Raw genomic sequence first — 18,258 nt, 5'->3', positions numbered from 1 at the left:
TAGAGTATACCAAGGAATTACACACATCGCACAACAGCTACCCCCTGGCCCCCGAACGTATGAGGGTTAACCCAGACTGGATGTCTGAGTACCAACATAACTTGTTAGGTGGGCGTGTGACAGACGTTGAAAAACTCGTGCCTAACTTAATGAATAAGACCAAGTACATCGTTCACTATCGCAACCTACAGCTGTACCTGTCGTTGGGTATGAGGCTGACCAAAATACACAGGGTGCTCATGTTCGACCAGAGCCCATGGATGGAGCCCTACATCAGAATGAACACAGACCTACGAAAAAAAGCCACCAGTGATTTTGAAAAAAATCTCTACAAGCTCATGAACAACTCGGTGTTTGGTAAGACTATGGAGAACCTGAGGAAACGCGTGACCGTGAAGCTGGTTCGGTCGAGTGAGGAAGACAAGCTCAGGAGATTGATAGTCAGTCCGGCATTCAACCGTAGTAAGATATTCACAGAAAACCTGGTTGCTATACACATGAAGAAAAGCCACATAAAATTCAACCGGCCTGTTTACGTGGGGATGAGCATCCTCGATTTATCTGATGTACGACTTTTACTACAACGAGCTCAAGAAACAGTACGGTGACAGGTGTGAAGTGCTGTACACTGACACGGATTCCCTGCTGATGGAGATTCGAACCGAGGACGTGTACGAGGACATGAAAAAACACCTCGATTTATACGACACCAGCGACTACATTAAGACCCATACCATACACAGTACGGTAAATAAAAAGGTCCTAGGTAAGATGAAGGACGAGTGTGCTGGCACGCCCATAGCCGAGTACATAGGTTTGAGACCTAAGATGTACTCCATACTGAAAGCCGACAATAGTGAGATCCGGAAGGCTAAGGGGGTTAAGAAGTATGTGGTGAAACAACACATCAAACATGCCAGATTCAAGGAAGCCCTGTTCAAGACCCGTACCTTTAGAACACACTTAGAAGTGATGGACATAAGATATACGGACTGACTATAAACAAGACGTCCCTGTCGCCTATGGACACGAAACGTTGGATAGCTATTGATGGGATAAACACATACGCGTATGGACATGAAAAAATTTGAGGCTATTTACTACAGCCCGCGTGGGTACTGGAAAGGAGCTAGCGCAGTAGATAAGCTAGCTAAAATAGCGCGAGTACCCCCGGAGGAAGCCAAAGCGTGGCTTGAAAAACAAGCCCTGTGGCAGATCTATTTGCCGGCACCATGCTACGTGCCTAGAAGGAGGTTCGGTATTAACATACCTAATAGCGTTCACCAGGCAGACCTACTGTTCCTACCCCACGACAAGAGGTACAAGTATGCCTTAACCGTAGTGGACGTAGCCAGTCGTTACAAGGAAGCCGAACCCTTGACCACGAAAGATTCAGCCCAGGTAGCCAGAGGATTCGAACGCATATACAAACGCAGTCCGCTGACGTGGCCAACAGAGCTGCAAGTTGACCCCGGACGGGAGTTCATGGGTGCCGTGTCACAACTGCTAGCCAAACACGATACAAAGGTCAGGCGTGGCACGGCCGGAGCCCATCGCAGCCAAGCCATAGTTGAGAGATTTAATAGGACTTTGGCTGAGCGCTTGTTCGGCCATCAGTATGCTAGGGAGATGGCCACCCCTGGAAAACGATCGACTGAATGGGTCACGAGGTTACCCAAAGTGGTGTCGGCAATCAACCATGAAGTCACCGGTAAGAAACCGGCAGACGCTATCAAACTAAAATCAATAGTTGCAGAGTCGGCCGCTCCATTGTGTGGGAAGGAGAAACAGATACCAGATAGGGCCCTAGTGAGGTATCTATACCAGCCGGAGGAACACGAGGGTGATAGCCGTAAGCGGGCCACCGATCCTATATGGTCAGTCAAAACTTACAACATAGATAAAGTGGATATGAAAGCCGACGAACCTAACTTATACTACTTGAGGGATGGGCTGGGTAGGGGGTTTGTAAGAGAAGAATTATTGATCGTACCGTACGGCACAGTGTTACCTCCAACACACGTTAAGTAGTAGGGGTAATAGTAGCAAGAGCTAAGGGCCCAACCAAAGCCTTATTTAGTAAATAAGGCTTTGTAGAGACTTTTTTTGAAAGTGAGCCAGAACCCCCATTCCCTATACTGCTAAAACATAGTAGATATATGTGTCAGACCCCAAAGTGGTGCCTTTTGCTATTTACAGATTTTTCTGATTTATAATTTTCTGGGTTTCAAGGGAAACGATTCTGACTATTTCTCAAAATGCAGGGATGGACTTTGTTTCTGGAGCACAACTCGAAAACTATTCAATATCTTACAGCAAAACTTGTCAGATATATGAGACAGATCTTGAAGTGGTGCCTTTTGCTGTTTACAGGTATATGGCATTTATATTTTTCATGACTTCCATGGAAATGATTTAAACTTAATCTAACAAAACATGAAGTAACTGTCACATGATTTGTCATTTCAAATATGTGGGGGCCGGGGGGATATGTATGTCATCTGCTGATGACTCTTGTATTTGATAGTCTTGAAATCCTATATTTGAACATTCAGAAAAGTTAGATTTAAATGCTGAATCATTTTGTTTCTTTTACTTTCTTAAAGGGGCACTGATGCGGAGCAATTTCCGTGGACTGGTGTAAACTTTTGTTATTGTTTTTCTCCCGTGAGTACCCGGATGATATCCCAGAATTCGTGACTGGTTCGTGACCTCTGCTGCGCATTCCGTAAGCGCAATTGATAGTTTAATTATAGACAGATCAACTTAGGTGAAGTCATTTTTACTTCATAACAAATGTATGAGGAAAACAAATGAAACACTTTGAAGGTTAATCATCTGCCAATGGTAGAAATGGTAAAAAACTATTAGGACGGAAAAATAATGAAGCCAATGTACGTCTCTATATTAAACCCTAATTAGTTTATTGTCATATTTGTATGATTCTGAAAATTAATAAAAGAACACACGATCTGCTTATACTCACAGTAAATTTCTAACATAACAGCAACATTTATGCATTGTGTAGATTGCCAATGTGGATCCTATTTCACACACATACGCAATCTAGTGTGTTTTCTGTCATACAGATTCTGCTGAATGCTACAACAAAAAAATTAAAACAAAATGCAAATAATGAATGTAAAACAGACTAATTTCATAGCAACAATGTTAGGCTACTACCTTGTTCAGGAATGTATCCATCAATATCCACGTAAAAGAAATCGTATTCCATTCATCTGCAGCTGGTAAATAGTCCTGATCTATGTCGCGTGTCTTACAACTGTCTAGTTTGCGAAAAAGTAACACATCATTTCAGGTCTTTCGTTGGTGAAAACCAGATAAACCTCTCATTGGTCTCCCAAGATAGCACACCTGGCAAACTAATTGTATGATGTCCACTATTCTAAGTAATTTAGTTAACCAATAATGAGCAATCAATCAATCAACGCAAGGGTGGTTAATGCTTTGAAGGGAGGATGTTGTTTTTGCACTCACTCTTTACGACAGGGTGTAGTCATCTACACACACTGCCTATTGACAAATCCGCTAGACGATAAAAGTAATTAATCAATCAGTGTGTTATCGGTTAATCCTTTGATCGATGTTTGTTTTTGTAACTCAGCTGATAAACCCTCTTGCATCACTTACATGCACATATTACATAACATACAATACATTTGTCATTACAGACCTTAATTTATAATGTTGAGTATTTACTCCAGACAGGAGAAATGCCAAATGGGAACCTTTGTTGAGTAACCGAAGTGGTGTTACTACTAATTATACCTGTTATATATTCATTAATTGACCATCCAGAGAATGATGACAAATAACACCATCAAACGCGAGTTACAGCATGGAAGATGTAAACTCTGTGTCGCATGCAGCCTGAAAACACTTATGGGCCGAAACTGTTTTGAGGATACCAACGGAATTTTGTTACATAAGGAATACACACAGGCATTTGCTGTGTACTTGGGTAAATAGGTGAAATAAGGGGTTTTTTACGTAAGAAAATTTTCAGATTTCTCTACTAAAGGCAAAGTCATCGTTTTTTGTTTACGAATTCAAATAAATCAACTGTGTGTTTTTATATCATAAATAATAAACCATTGTAGCTACCATATAGCTACCAAAATTTATGTATGATATTTGCTATCACAGCTGAACCAATACTCAAAACTACTTGTATATATAAAGCTTTGCAATCTTCCGTACTGAAACAAATGGCTTGCTACGTGCCTGTAGACATCATATTTTCATGTAACATGATTAAATATCGAGGTTAAAAACACAGAAATAGGATAAAATTGGATCAGTAACTATACCATCCAAGCATCCGAAAAGAACTACACTGCTGGGATATTTGGTTACGATCAGACAAGGGATACCATGGATATTTTTAAACAAATGGCATATGATGGGCATCCGGCCTCCTGACTGTTTAGGTGAAGAAATTCTGCTAATATGGACAGGAGCCCAGTTCCTTTGTCCGTCACGGTCAAAGGAGCAGGCGCTGACCAATTTGCGGTTTGGTTTCGTAATTCGACCGTTGGCGAGAAACATTATTCGCTCCGCATCAGTGCCCCTTTAAACCTTATCAATGGATTGTCAACGCTAATTGTTAATGACTAGCGGAAACTGTTTCAGTAAATCACTGTTGATGCGAGTGTTTGGACTTGTGTTCTTGCATCTACACTCTTTCAACAAGTAAATGCTATTAGACAGTCATCTTCCTACTCTTTATTTGTTTTATCATAGCATCTTTTAAATCATCACACTCTGTATTTGATGGGTAAGGGTTTACCTTAAAGTCACCAGCTAGATGCTAAAGAGATATTGGAAAGTTAATCTTGATGACACATGAATTGTCCATTTTTGATTTGTAAACAATGTCCCACTGTATGATTGTTGTAACTTTTATCACTGTCACACAAAAAAGCTGGAAGTGAAAGTGTAGGAACTGCTGACTAAACTGACCTCATCAGAAGTACACTAGCGTTCCACATACCAAAATCTAAATCTAAATTTATATGCATAAAAGATCCAGATGATCTTAGGCAATATACTGTACTAGTGAATATCTGGTTTTTAGAGTTGAACATGCACATGCACAAACATTCAAATACACACATCAGCATTCACACATTTGTAGTATAATGACTATTACAAGACCCAGCAGATACAAAAAGGATTTAGTTTTATATGTGATCAAGATAGTTACACACAAAAGAACCCAGCTTGATTCAGGTTGAAATTTGGCATGAATTAGTGCTCAGTTGTTACCAGTCTGAAAAACAGAGAGAAACATGCAGTTCTTGTAAAAGTTTGCTGAAGAGCAATTGCTAAGTGCTGTGGTCTTTTCAATTTTATATCTGGCAAAAGCCTTTTTTTGAAGACACGAAAAAGAGGTTTAACTTTCAGAAACTTGCATTTGTAAACAAAAAATTTGGCAAGCCACAAAATTAAATCAAATATCTTATCTGTAATAACATTCTCTTTGACACCAAACAAGACCAATTGAACAGACAGATTCAAATTAGAAACATGAGTACACTTTTGTATCCAGTGAAGGAAGTCATTTCCAAAAATTCTTAACTAAGCTACATTCCCATAACAAGTGCACGCTAGTTTCTGTCTGTTTATTGCAGAACTCACATTGATCACTCACTGAATATTTGAGGTTAAAAAGAAAAGTATTTGTTGACAATATTCTGTTGACAATTCTGTATTGGAACCTACGGAGTTTAACCTCCTGTGTTGTGCTATAGATCTTAGAGTAAATTTTGTTCCATTCCAGATTTGTAAACTGAAAATTCCACTTCTCCTGACCCTTAGTTTTGACATCAGTTGATATGAATGAATATTAAACATACTTTGATCCTGACTGTACACGGCATATTTTCTTCACAACACAACGGTGATCTTCAACAGAATAATTACGGTCTTTAACTAACTGAAGAGTTTTCAAATACTGTTTGACACTATTTACAACACCATAACACATCACACATTTCAATTAAATCATTGTAAGAAAAGAACTCCTTATTGCCATCAACAATCTCAAACACTTGGGAGATTCCCCTATCATGCTATTGTTTTAAAAAAATAGTCTTTTTGTTAATTCTGAAGTGTGGGCTCTGAAACAAGGGTTCAGTCAGGAAACTACTAAAAGTTTCTGGTTTGAGTTTCTTATCTTAATCTACAAAAGATTGAAAGCAACATCCCCAGAGCATATTATTGATATGTGCTGACTTACTTTCAAAGTAGGATGCCCCAAATTCACCCAGCTTAGTCAGAGAAGGATAGATGGTTTCAAAGAGTAGATACCATTTAGCACAATTTACAGATGCTAATTTCCTGGTCCAAGTGGTTTTCAGAGATTTCACATAGAAAAATATGTTGACCATACCTAAACCATCTTGCTTACCTGGCTGACAGACTTTTAACCCTTTAACCTTATCCCTTTTGCCACCCCACAGAAATCTAAAGAGCATGTCATTCAAAGTGAGTAGGAACTCTTGAGATGGATCAGGAAGAGATAGCAGCAAATAGTTTAGTTTGGAAATCAGCAATGATTTTAGAATTGCTATTCTGCCAACTAGAGTGATGGTTCGTTTCATCCACCATTCATCATTTGTTGCAACTCATAAAGTTTACTCTTGTAGTTTAATTCCGCCATATCATTTAGGTTTGTGTTGAATTTAATGCCAAGAATTCTGAATTCTACAGGATTCCAACTAATAGGCCAATCAGGCATAAATCTTTGTGAACTACCCTTTTGAGAACCCAAGCAGACAACTTGAGTTTTGTTATAATTGATCTTTAGACCAGAGATTTTGGCAAAATAATCAAGAATAAACAAACATGACTCAAAAGAAGATTGACTGCCATCAAGCATCAACTCAGTATCATCCACATACTGACTCAACAGATATTCCTTAAACTTTATCTGGATAGCCTCAATATTTTTATCTGAATGGATCATATTAGTCAATATTTCAGCACAGAGGATGAAGATGTATGGAGACAAACGATCCCCTGGACGACAGCCACGTTAGATATTGAATCAAGAAGACAATCGACCATTTATAGACATGCAACTCTTAATATTTCTATAAAAAGCGAAAATGTACTTTCTTTAGTTTTCTTTAAAGCCCCAAAACATCTAGCATTTGTCAATAAAGGACCAAGAGATTGAGTCAAAGGCTTTCTCAAAATCAATGAGTAAAAGCATACCTGGTATATTATACTTATCACAACAGAACATAACATCATAAATTAAGCGTATATTGTCACCAATGTATCTTCCAGACATGAAACCATTTTGATCTTCACTGATAATAAAAAGGAGCTTTGCTTTAATTCTGTTAGCAATACATGCTGAAGCCAATTCATATGAAACATTTAGTAGTGAGATGGGGCTCCAAGTAGTTAAAAAACACTTCAGTTTATCACCTTTAGGAATACAAATGATAACACCCTGCTTCTGTGAAACAGATAATTCACCAGAGGAGAGAACATAATTTAGAGATCTTAAGAGAAAATGACCAATGTCTTTCCAAAAGAATTTATAAAATTCTGTAGGAAAACCATCAGATCCTGGATTCTTTCCATTAGGCATATTTTTAAGGGCTTTTAATAACTCATCTGAAGTTAATATACCTTCCATTTTCTGTTCTTCATCTGGCTCATTGAAAAGTCTCACCGAAAAAATTACTTTTCACATAGTTTTATCCTTTTAGCAAGACATCCCATTGGAACATGCACATGATCATTTAAAAAGATGGACGTCAAGGAGCTGTACACGTCACATCAGCCATTCCTTATACGGATAGACATGTGATTAAAAGTAACCTGTTCAGGAGAAGGAACGGTGTTTGTGAACGTAGAGTATTCGCCTGCGTTTTGTTTCTGAAATACGAACATTCGCGAAAACACTCTTGACTTCGTGAAACACGTGGAGTTGAGCCTGAACGAGTTTTTTCCCCCGATAGCAGTTTTCAAGAGTTTGGTAGAACTTCGGACGGGAGCGGTCGTGTTTTTGACGACCCCTTCCATGTTGTATCTGTTAGATTGGCGAGCAGTTTAGTTTTGATAGAACACTGCGTAACAAAAATGGTAGCAGAGCGTGGTTGTTAAGTTTAATGTTGTGTTATATCTGGGAATAGGGCTCAGTTCGCACGTTAGTGGTTGTTGTGCGGACGCTTTAAGGTAAGTTTAATTGAAGTTAGGTAGTCAACAATTGTACTGTGTGATTAGATCACTATTAGTTAGTGAATCTACACACTGAAACATGTCACAAACAGGACCAAAACAGATTAACCATGACGGCCGTGACTATGTAACCGAGATAGCAGAACTTAAACGCAAAAAGGCTACAGCGAAATCTGCATTTACTAAAGCAACCAATAGACTTGAGAGACTTATTGATGAACAGAATGTTCAGAACCGGAGAGAAATCAGAAATGCAATTGACATAGTTAATGATTATCAGCTGCGGGCTATCGAAATATGTGTGTCGTTGTCTGTAACATTTCAAAGAATAGGAGATAGAGATAACATGACAAAAGTTACAGACGAGATTACCCAAATGGAAGTAATTGGGAATGGAGTACAAGAACGAGCTCAAGAGTGTTTGAGAGCTAGGTCAGATGCGAGCTCATTTAGCAGTGGTAGAACTGGAATATCTAGATTGTTTAGGGTTGAAAAAGGAAAGTATATTCCTGTTGTCAATTCTCACACACAGCAAGAGGAACCACAGTCTAGGTTAATTGATGCTAACTCAGGTCAGATGTCACAAGTCAATGCAATTGATTTAGGTCATTTGAATAGGCCGGAAACCCCTACACAAGAACATGTTAGGCACACAGCTTCCCAAGAAAATGTAGCGACGAGCAGTTACAATTTGGGAAATGATATGTGGAGGCAATTGAGACGCGTTTCCATTCCTACTTTTTCGGGTGATGTCAAACAGTATGAAGGTTTTAAAGCGGCTTTCATGGCTTGTGTACACAAGGCTCCAGCTACATCTGAATATAAGCTCTTACATTTACGTCAGTACATCACTGGGGACGCAATGAAAGTCATTCAAGACTCGGGTCATAGTGCGGCTGCATATGACGTAGCACTGGATAGATTGGAGAGGAAATATGGTGGCAAAAGACGCCAAGTTACCTTACAGTTGGAAGAAGTGTCCAACTTTAGGCCCATTCGTCCTGGCAATGTTAGGGATATTGAGAGGTTTGCAGACATGCTGGACATAGTCGTGATCAATATTAGAGATACTGACAGGCTAGAAGAGTTAGGCAGTGGAGCATTATACAATCAGTTACTAAAGAAAATGACAGAGTCCATGTTAACTGATTATCACAGATGGGTATTTGACCGAGAACGCCAAGAGTCAGTGGAAACATTGCGTGAATGGGTGTTGCAAGAGGCTGAATTTAGTGTTATGGCATCAGAAACATTGCATGGTCTATCCAAGAAGGGAAAGACTATAGCTAGAGGTCAGAGCAAATCAGGTTCGTTCTTTGGTGATCGACAGACTGACATGCGAGTTCAGTGTGCTCTCTGTAAAAACAGTCATCACATTTGGAAGTGTAAACAATTCAAGTTGATGAGTGTTCCCGATAGATGGGAAACTGCTAAAAAATTAAACCTTTGCTTCAGATGTCTTGGCACTAACCACCAGGCTAAAAGTTGTAATCGTAGAATCACATGTGGAATAGATAACTGTGCTGCATCACATAACAGGTTTCTTCACTCGACAAAACGATGTGAAGCTACAGAAACTAAAAAGCAAAAACAGCATGACACACAGTCTCCACCTGTAGTTACAATGTCCTCATCTGAATCCAGCAGGTCAACGTTGTTGTCACTGAGGACAGTGCCAGTAGTTCTTAAGAATGGAAACAAAAGAATTATTGTTAATGCACTATTAGATGATGCCAGTACACAGACTTATATCAACAGGGATGCAGCCTTAGAATTAGGCTTATCTGGTCCTTCACAAAAAGTTTCTGTTAATGTCCTCAATGGGCAACATGAAATGTTGGACACCATGTCAGTTCAGGTTGGCTTAGAGAGTTTGGATGGATCAGTTAATACTACAATATATGCCTTGACAACAACTAGGGTTACTGGACAGATGAAAGTTGTTGATTGGCGTAAGTATGCAGGTAGGTGGAAACACATTGAAAACATTGATTTTCCTAAGGTAAAGTCTCCTCATATCATAGATCTCCTTATTGGCATGGACTATCTTGAACTACATAGGTCCTATCAGGATATCATTGGTAAAGAAGGTGATCCAATAGCACGACTGACTCCCTTAGGGTGGACCTGTGTTGGTAGAATACCAGGATTCAGAGATGTTCGTCACAATGCAGGCACATATTTCACAGACAATAGGGAAATTGAGTTGAGTTCAATGTTACAGAAACTCTGGGAAGTTGATGACGTTCCGTCTGTCACATCAACCCTTACCAAGGATGATGAATCTGTCTTAGCATCTGTGAAAGACACAGTCAAGTTTGAAAATGGTCGATATCAAATTGGCATTCCTTGGAAGGGGAGTGTGAGTCCTTTACCAGACAACTGGGATATAGCTTACAAACGCCTCTGTAACACAGAGAAGAAGTTATCAAAGAATGAACAGGTTGCTGTAACCTATGATGGTATCATATCTCATTATGTTGAGAAAGGTTACATTGAAAAGGTGTCTCTTGATGAAAACAATTCATCACGTGGATGGTATTTACCCCATTTTCCTGTCGTGCGTCCAGATAGGGAAACCACAAAAGTCCGAATTGTCTTTGATGCATCCGCAAAATGTGAAGGCGTATCACTGAATGACACTATTCACCAAGGTCCCAAACTACAATGTGATCTCTTTCAGATATTGCTTCGCTTTAGAAGATACCCAGTAGCCATAGTATGCGACATAGCAGAAATGTATCTACAGATAGAAATGTTGCCAAAAGACAAGTCATTCTTTCGATTTCTTTGGAGATCAAACAATCAGAATGAGAGACCAGATATTTACCAGTTCTCGCGAGTAGTATTTGGAGTCAATGCTTCTCCGTTTTTAGCTAAGTACATCACACAAGAACATGCCCGACGATTTCAAGACACTTTACCAAAAGCTGCTGAAACCGTGTTAAAATCGACGTACATGAATGACAACATAGACTCTGTTAGAAATGAGTTGGAAGCCATTGAGCTGTATGAACAGCTTTCGGAGTTGTGGGGAAATGCAGGAATGTGTGCAAGAATGTGGCTAAGCAATTCTCCTGAAGTCTTGCAGAGAGTTCCAATAGAAAACAGAGCTACTGAAGTTGATCTTGGTAGAAACGAGTTGCCTACTGCTAAAACACTTGGTCTGACGTGGGTTGCTAAAGATGAGTTCAGCTTTCATAATACCAATGCACACAACAATTGGATACTTACAAAGAGAGGTTTTCTTAGAGAACTGGCTAAGGTTTTCGATCCATTGGGATTTGTGGCACCATTCATTATCACAGCAAAAATCTTAATGCAGGAAATCTGGCTTAAAGGCTTAGATTGGGATGAAGAGCTTCAAACTGATTTGAAACAAAAAGCATTGCTTTGGCTCAGCCAATTGAAAGAATTAGAAAGTGTTGCCATTCCAAGGTGCTTGCAATTCAGTTTGGATATTGAAAACAGGAGATTGCATGTGTTCGTTGATGCATCAGAAAAAGCATATGGGGCAGTTGTATATAGTGTGACTACCTATCAAAATGGGACAAAGACCAGTCGATTAACAGCATCAAAAAGTCGGGTGGCACCTCTAAAATCAGTCAGCATTCCTCGAATGGAGTTGGTAACGGCAGTATTAGGAGTCAAGTTGATCTTGCCTGTTCTTAAAGCTCTTGAAATGAATATTGCTGCTGTGACACTTTGGACAGATAGTCAAAATGTGTTGTGTTGGATAAAAAACCACAGTCGCAAGTTCAAAACATTTGTAGCCAATCGTGTAGCTTTCATCCAAGAATACACCACTCCTAGTCAATGGAAGTATGTTCCTTCCCTTCAAAATCCATCAGATGTTCTGTCCAGGGGTGCAACAATTGCTGATCTTAAAGGCAAAGCATGGATGTCAGGGCCTGACTTTCTGGAAGAAGATGTAGCTGAAGAACCAACACAAACTGTGATCACACCAGCATCAGATGATTGTGAAGTGAAAATGCCTAGAAAAATGAAAAGGCAGTCATATACATTAGTGACATCTGACTGGTGTTGGCAGCTTGATGCAAGGAGACATTCAGATTGGCAAAAACTCCTAAGGATTACTGCATGGGTTTGTAGATTCGTGAACAACAGTAGGTCTGAACTAAGTTTGAGAATCTCTGGAGAACTTACTTATGAGGAGCTTCTTGATGCAGAGATCTATCACATAAGCCGTGCACAAAGGGAAGAATTTAACAAGGAAGTCTCCGCTCTGGAAAATAGAAACCAGTTGTCGACAAGCAGTAAACTCCTTGGACTGGATCCCATGCTTGATGAAGATGGGTTGATCAGATGTAGAGGTAGATTGCAACATGCCAAGTTTTTACCATTTGATGCAAAGTTCCCTATAGTATTACCAAGGAGAAACTGGGTAACAAAACTGATAGTGAAAAAATGCCATGAAAATGGAAAGCACATCATTGGTACAAACCAGATTCTTGCATTACTATCTGCACGTTACTGGATTATATCTGCTCGCGAAGAAATCCGTGAATATGAAAAGGAATGTCCATGGTGTCGCAGAGTCAAGGCGAAGCCTATTGTACAGATTATGGCTCCACTTCCACAGGTTAGACTGAAGTACTCGTTACGGGCGTTTGATCAAACTGGTGTTGATTTTGCAGGACCTTTCATGACAATACAAGGTAGAGGAAAACAAAGAGTTAAGCGCTATCTTTGTCTTTTTACATGCCTGGCAACGAGAGCTGTGCACTTGGAAATGGCATATTGTCTTGACAGCGACTCATTCCTAAATGCCTTTTACAGGATGGTAAACCGCAGAGGCTTGCCTAGTGTTGTGGTGTCAGATAATGGAACAAATTTTACAGGAGCTGTCAAAGAGTTGAAACTACTTGTAGACCAACTTGATAGAAATCATATCCAAAGTTCATTGGCAAATCGTGGAGTTGTTTGGAAATTCAACCCACCATATGCTCCGCATTTTGGTGGCAGTTTTGAAGCAATGATCAAGGCCTCAAAAAGAGCTGTATATGCAATCTTAGGCAATAGTGACATTACTGATGAAGAACTTATCACTGCCTTTACTGGCGCTGAATCATTGATCAATTCAAGGCCTTTAACTTACCAAAGCACACATCCAAATGATGACGTTCCACTTACACCAAATCATTTTCTTCACGGTCAGTGTGGTGGAAACTTTGCTCCTGAGTCAGTTGATTATGCAGAATTCAGCCCAAGGAGACGGTGGCGAAGAGTCCAAGAACTTGTACACCACTTTTGGAAACGGTGGATGTCTGAATGGCTTCCTTCTCTACAAGTAAGGAAGAAATGGTTTACACCAAGTCGTGATCTTGAGGTTGACGATGTTGTTGTGGTTATTTCCCCGCAATCACCAAGAGGGAGCTGGATCACAGGACGAATCATAAAGACATATCCAGGCAGAGATGGGCACGTTCGAGTTGTCGACATACAGACGAATCAAGGCGTTATGACAAGACCAGTGACAAAGGTGTGTCCACTTGAATGGAATGTGTCAGAAACCAACACCGAAGAATGCTTCAGGAAACGGACAGGAGGTCAACAGGAGGATTCAAGGAATTCATAGAGGAGCAGCAGAAGGATTCAAGAAACAGGATTCATGGAATTAAGTGAAACATAATTTGTGTGGAATATTCAAACATTAAGGACTATTGATGGAAGAATTCAAGAATTCATGGATGGAGGATTTAAAGAACAATTCAGGGATGGACGATTCGATGGAATCGAAGCCAGGACATAATCATTAAAGGGAAGTATTCAAGTGACTGTATATTGACATGTTTTTTCTTTTCAGGAGATAAACTGTTTTGTGACATTGAACATTATACTTACCGAAGTGTTATGAACAGACTTGCATTTTTTCCATTTCCAGGACTGGATATTACAAGAACTTTCTTTCAGGATGTGTTTCTTTGTATTTAAGGAAATGTGTGGACTTTCTGAAGTTTAGTTGCGTCATTGTCACATATGTTTATTTATTATGTACTGTTTTGTGATTGATTCGTTCATTTGAAATGGACCCGTGAAGGTCCCGGGGTAGAATAGGCCTTCAGCAACCCATGCTTGCCATAAAAGGCGACTGTGCTTGTCGTAAGAGGCGACTAACGGGAGGATCGGGTGGTCAGGCTCGCTGACTTGGTTGACACATGTCATTGGTTCCCAGTTGTGCAGATCGATGCTCATGTTGTTGATCACTGGATTGTCTGGTCCAGACTCGATTACCACAGACCGCCGCCTTATAGCTGGAATATTGCTGAATGCGACGTAAAAGTAAACTCACTCATTTGAAATGATAGACTTGGATCTATCATTTGTAGGGGGGAATGTTCAGGAGAAGGAACGGTGTTTGTGAACGTAGAGTATTCGCCTGCGTTTTGTTTCTGAAATACGAACATTCGCGAAAACACTCTTGACTTCGTGAAACACGTGGAGTTGAGCCTGAACGAGTTTTTTCCCCCGATAGCAGTTTTCAAGAGTTTGGTAGAACTTCGGACGGGAGCGGTCGTGTTTTTGACGACCCCTTCCATGTTGTATCTGTTAGATTGGCGAGCAGTTTAGTTTTGATAGAACACTGCGTAACATAACCAATGAACATCGTGGTGTGATTGCTTGTATGCCAAAAATGTCCATACACATGACCTCAATGGGCCGTGAGGATACAGTCAAATACACACCCAGATGAAAGAGTTTCACAAATAGAAGTACATTGTCACACAGTGTTTGTAGATTTCATAATTTGTATTTGAAACATACAATTTCCAGGCGAAGGAGTGGTTTTTCTTCTGCTACACTGATTGTATACAGCATTAATCTAGAGAACAGGCTCTTCTTGAAGACTGATATTTTTCCATTCTTGTGTCGGTAATGTGTCAGATCAAGTCTGTACTGTAGAAATACAGAGATTCCTTTCTCATTAATATGGGTTTGCAGTTGCTTGTTCTTGGAGCGTACGGTGTAGGCTTTTGCCTCAAGTTGTCCTCGCAGTTGTTTGAGACAGGGAGGTAAGTCAGTGCAAATACGTAACTTGTTTTTAATCAGGTGAGGAATATTCCGTCATGCAGCTTGCAACACACAGTCTCTGTCAATCATCGAGACAAATTTTATGATGACGGGAACAGTGAGTTACTGACACCTTCCATGTTATTCCGGCCAGGCATTCTCAGGAGATGATGGTAGTTCATGGAGCACATTCACTGTGTTTTCATTGATGTGAAGAAATGAAGAATTCATAAGAATTAAAGGTGTACATGAAAGATATTTTTGGAGCAATAACTAGAAACACTCAAACAACGCTGTGTAGTATTGGAATGGCAGATCAGAACATACCAACGATATGTCTTATTTTTAACACACCTCAAACACACCATAACAATATTTTTAAGTCATAAAACTATCACTATTACTTGCAAATAGTGATCCCTTGTAAAAATTAAACGAATGTGTGAAAGAAGTTTATATCGACAAAATTTAGTCTATTTTTGCGGTGAATTGAGAATAGAAACCTGTGAGCTATAACATACTGACTTGAAACTTTACTCCATATCTACTGTCCTAATACTGACACTAATATCAAATATTTGACTTAACTTATTAAGGTCGAGAGACGCGTATGTGCGGCAAATTAATTAGTTTCTCACAACAATAGACACGTATTGGGGGTAATAAAAAGGAACTCTTATTCAGTGAGAGACGCATATTGGGGGTAATAAAAAGCACCTCTCATTCATGCGTTTTACATTTTAAATTCGTACTGTACCTATTATTTCAATCAATTTAGCAGTAATGATCAAAGATTAGCTTTTCTTACGAGAGAGGTTACTTTCTGTGTTAATCAGAAGAACTACTAGTTTTCATGTGTTTTTAATACAGTTGCTTGCAATGTGGGGGGTTTATACAGGCAAATGAATACATGTCTGCGAGAAAGGGGATTATGAGATGTTACAGGAGGTGAGTGTTTGTTCCTCTGCATTGGGAATGAATAATGAGATACTATGTTTGCACATTGATTGAATTAATGGTGACATGGTTACAAAACCTTCTTCTAAATTAAATCATTCATTCATTCGTTGTAATAGTTCATATGATGAATCGTAGACATATATAGCAATACTGTATTACACCCATGTTCGTGTAGATTTGAAATAAACCAAGTTACTTATTTAGACCTAACTCATTTGCGACTGTTGATTTTTAAAGTTGACAATAATACATGATCGAATATCAAGTGATAACTTTTGCATCTACTCATTATATACATATATAGTACACATAAACCATACAAAGGTAACAAGGGCATTTTGTTCAAGCTGTTTCATGTTGATTTGAAATGTGATTTTTCAATGCAATTTACATAAAAATTGTGTAAGAAACATTGTATTTGATCTTTGTAATGATCTTATCCAGTGTAATGATCACGTGTATCAGATCCATCGTCAATAAAAGGAGGATAATATATCAATTACGGAATTGATGCGTATAATCATTCAATCAGACAACATTAAATGAGATGTATGAACACCTCTTTCAACCTCAAAATAACAGCCTCTGGCCGAACGCATGTCCAGGTAAACTTTTGTCCCGTGATAAGTGTAAAACAAACTAATGCGCTGTTACATCGTTGGACAACCTGTTTTGTGGAGTCGCGCCCATTGTCAATCTTCTGAACCTTGTTTGCTTTCAAAATAAATATAAGTATGCCCATCTTCATAAATATTTGGGGAGATTTGACTACAAGTGTATACATCACAATAAATCTGTATCATGTAACTTTTTGGAATTCTATAATACATGTACTTGAATTATGATATTTATTCGTAACAATGTGCAGATTATATTGAAATGTTCAGCAAGCCATTATGTTTGATGTACAAGTAGTGTGCGCAAAATGTATATGCAAATAAATACTGTCTCTACTCAATGGTTGGATTGTATTATCCGGGGTAAAAATAATCAGATTGTAGCGCTTTGAGCGCTTCAAAGAAAAATAAACTCGTCAAAGTGCTTTTTAGTCCTACGTGTACATTTCAGGCATCCTTACGATTATGTATGTTCACGATACACGAACTTTTTCATGATAGATAGAGTTGATAAAGCCAAAATCTAGCATATCGTTTGGTCAACGATCTAACCAACAGTCAATCTGTATCCAAGCTTTCTAGTGACTGAACGTGCTCTTCAGAAATTTAGCCCATGCCCCATCACCTGTCATTTCCTATGTGACAGGTATCTCATGATACGATTGGTCATAGATAACAAATCAGGGACTATATTGAACAGTTGAGATACAAAAGGTCCTATTCAAGAACTTTGGTGCCACCCATCCCATGACCCTTTGTCTTATGTATGTGCCAGGAATGTCATTATACAATATGTATACATGTATGTTCATGTGATAACGTATATTTTCTGCGTTAAATCTAGATGAACCAAAGCGACAAACTGTGAATCTGTTCCATGTACGTCACACACTAGCTTATTAGTACTTACCTTAAAATATTCAGCATACACTATCAGCAAAAACGCTTCTTTCATAGAAGATTATTGGGCATGTGCATAAATTCTTCTTTACTGCCATTGACATAGATGTTTTGAACAATTTATCCTCACACAATGATATGAGAGGGACAATTTGTTTAATTATGTCTTACATACAAAGAATACAAACATGTGTTAAGAAAATAAACATGCACACGCCACCAAAAGTCTACAAGAGGAAGAGCAATAAAATTACGTAAAATGTTACATATATGACATGTATTCCCTCCTGCTTCTTACAACATGTACCTAACGCAATTAAACAATCAAACAATCAGGACTTGCTCGTATGACGAGGCAGTTTCCTGTAATCTCTGAAACCTGCCAGGGATATCAGGCATGAATAGCCATAATTAGTCTCGCCACAGACACTCAGCACGGGGCTCCAGGCGTTGAGCAGTGAAGTAGCTCTCGGGCTTAATGAATAAAATGAAAGTGACAAAATAGTCAACTGATCTTCTACATGTAGGT

The 18,258-nt window shown here is 39.1% G+C and overlaps 1 protein-coding gene across 3 annotated transcripts in view; it reads left to right on the top strand.

Moving 5' to 3' along the window:
- Positions 1-18,258, top strand: part of LOC137283769 (protein N-terminal asparagine amidohydrolase-like) — a 636,304-nt gene that overhangs the window by 599,999 nt on the left and 18,047 nt on the right. The window lies entirely within an intron of this gene.

Source organism: Haliotis asinina, chromosome 5 (genome assembly GCF_037392515.1).
Source record: "Haliotis asinina isolate JCU_RB_2024 chromosome 5, JCU_Hal_asi_v2, whole genome shotgun sequence".
Taxonomy (NCBI): Eukaryota; Metazoa; Mollusca; class Gastropoda; order Lepetellida; family Haliotidae; genus Haliotis; species Haliotis asinina.
The sequence above is the reverse complement of the archived record's forward strand: the minus strand, read 5'-3'. Positions and strand labels throughout refer to the sequence as shown.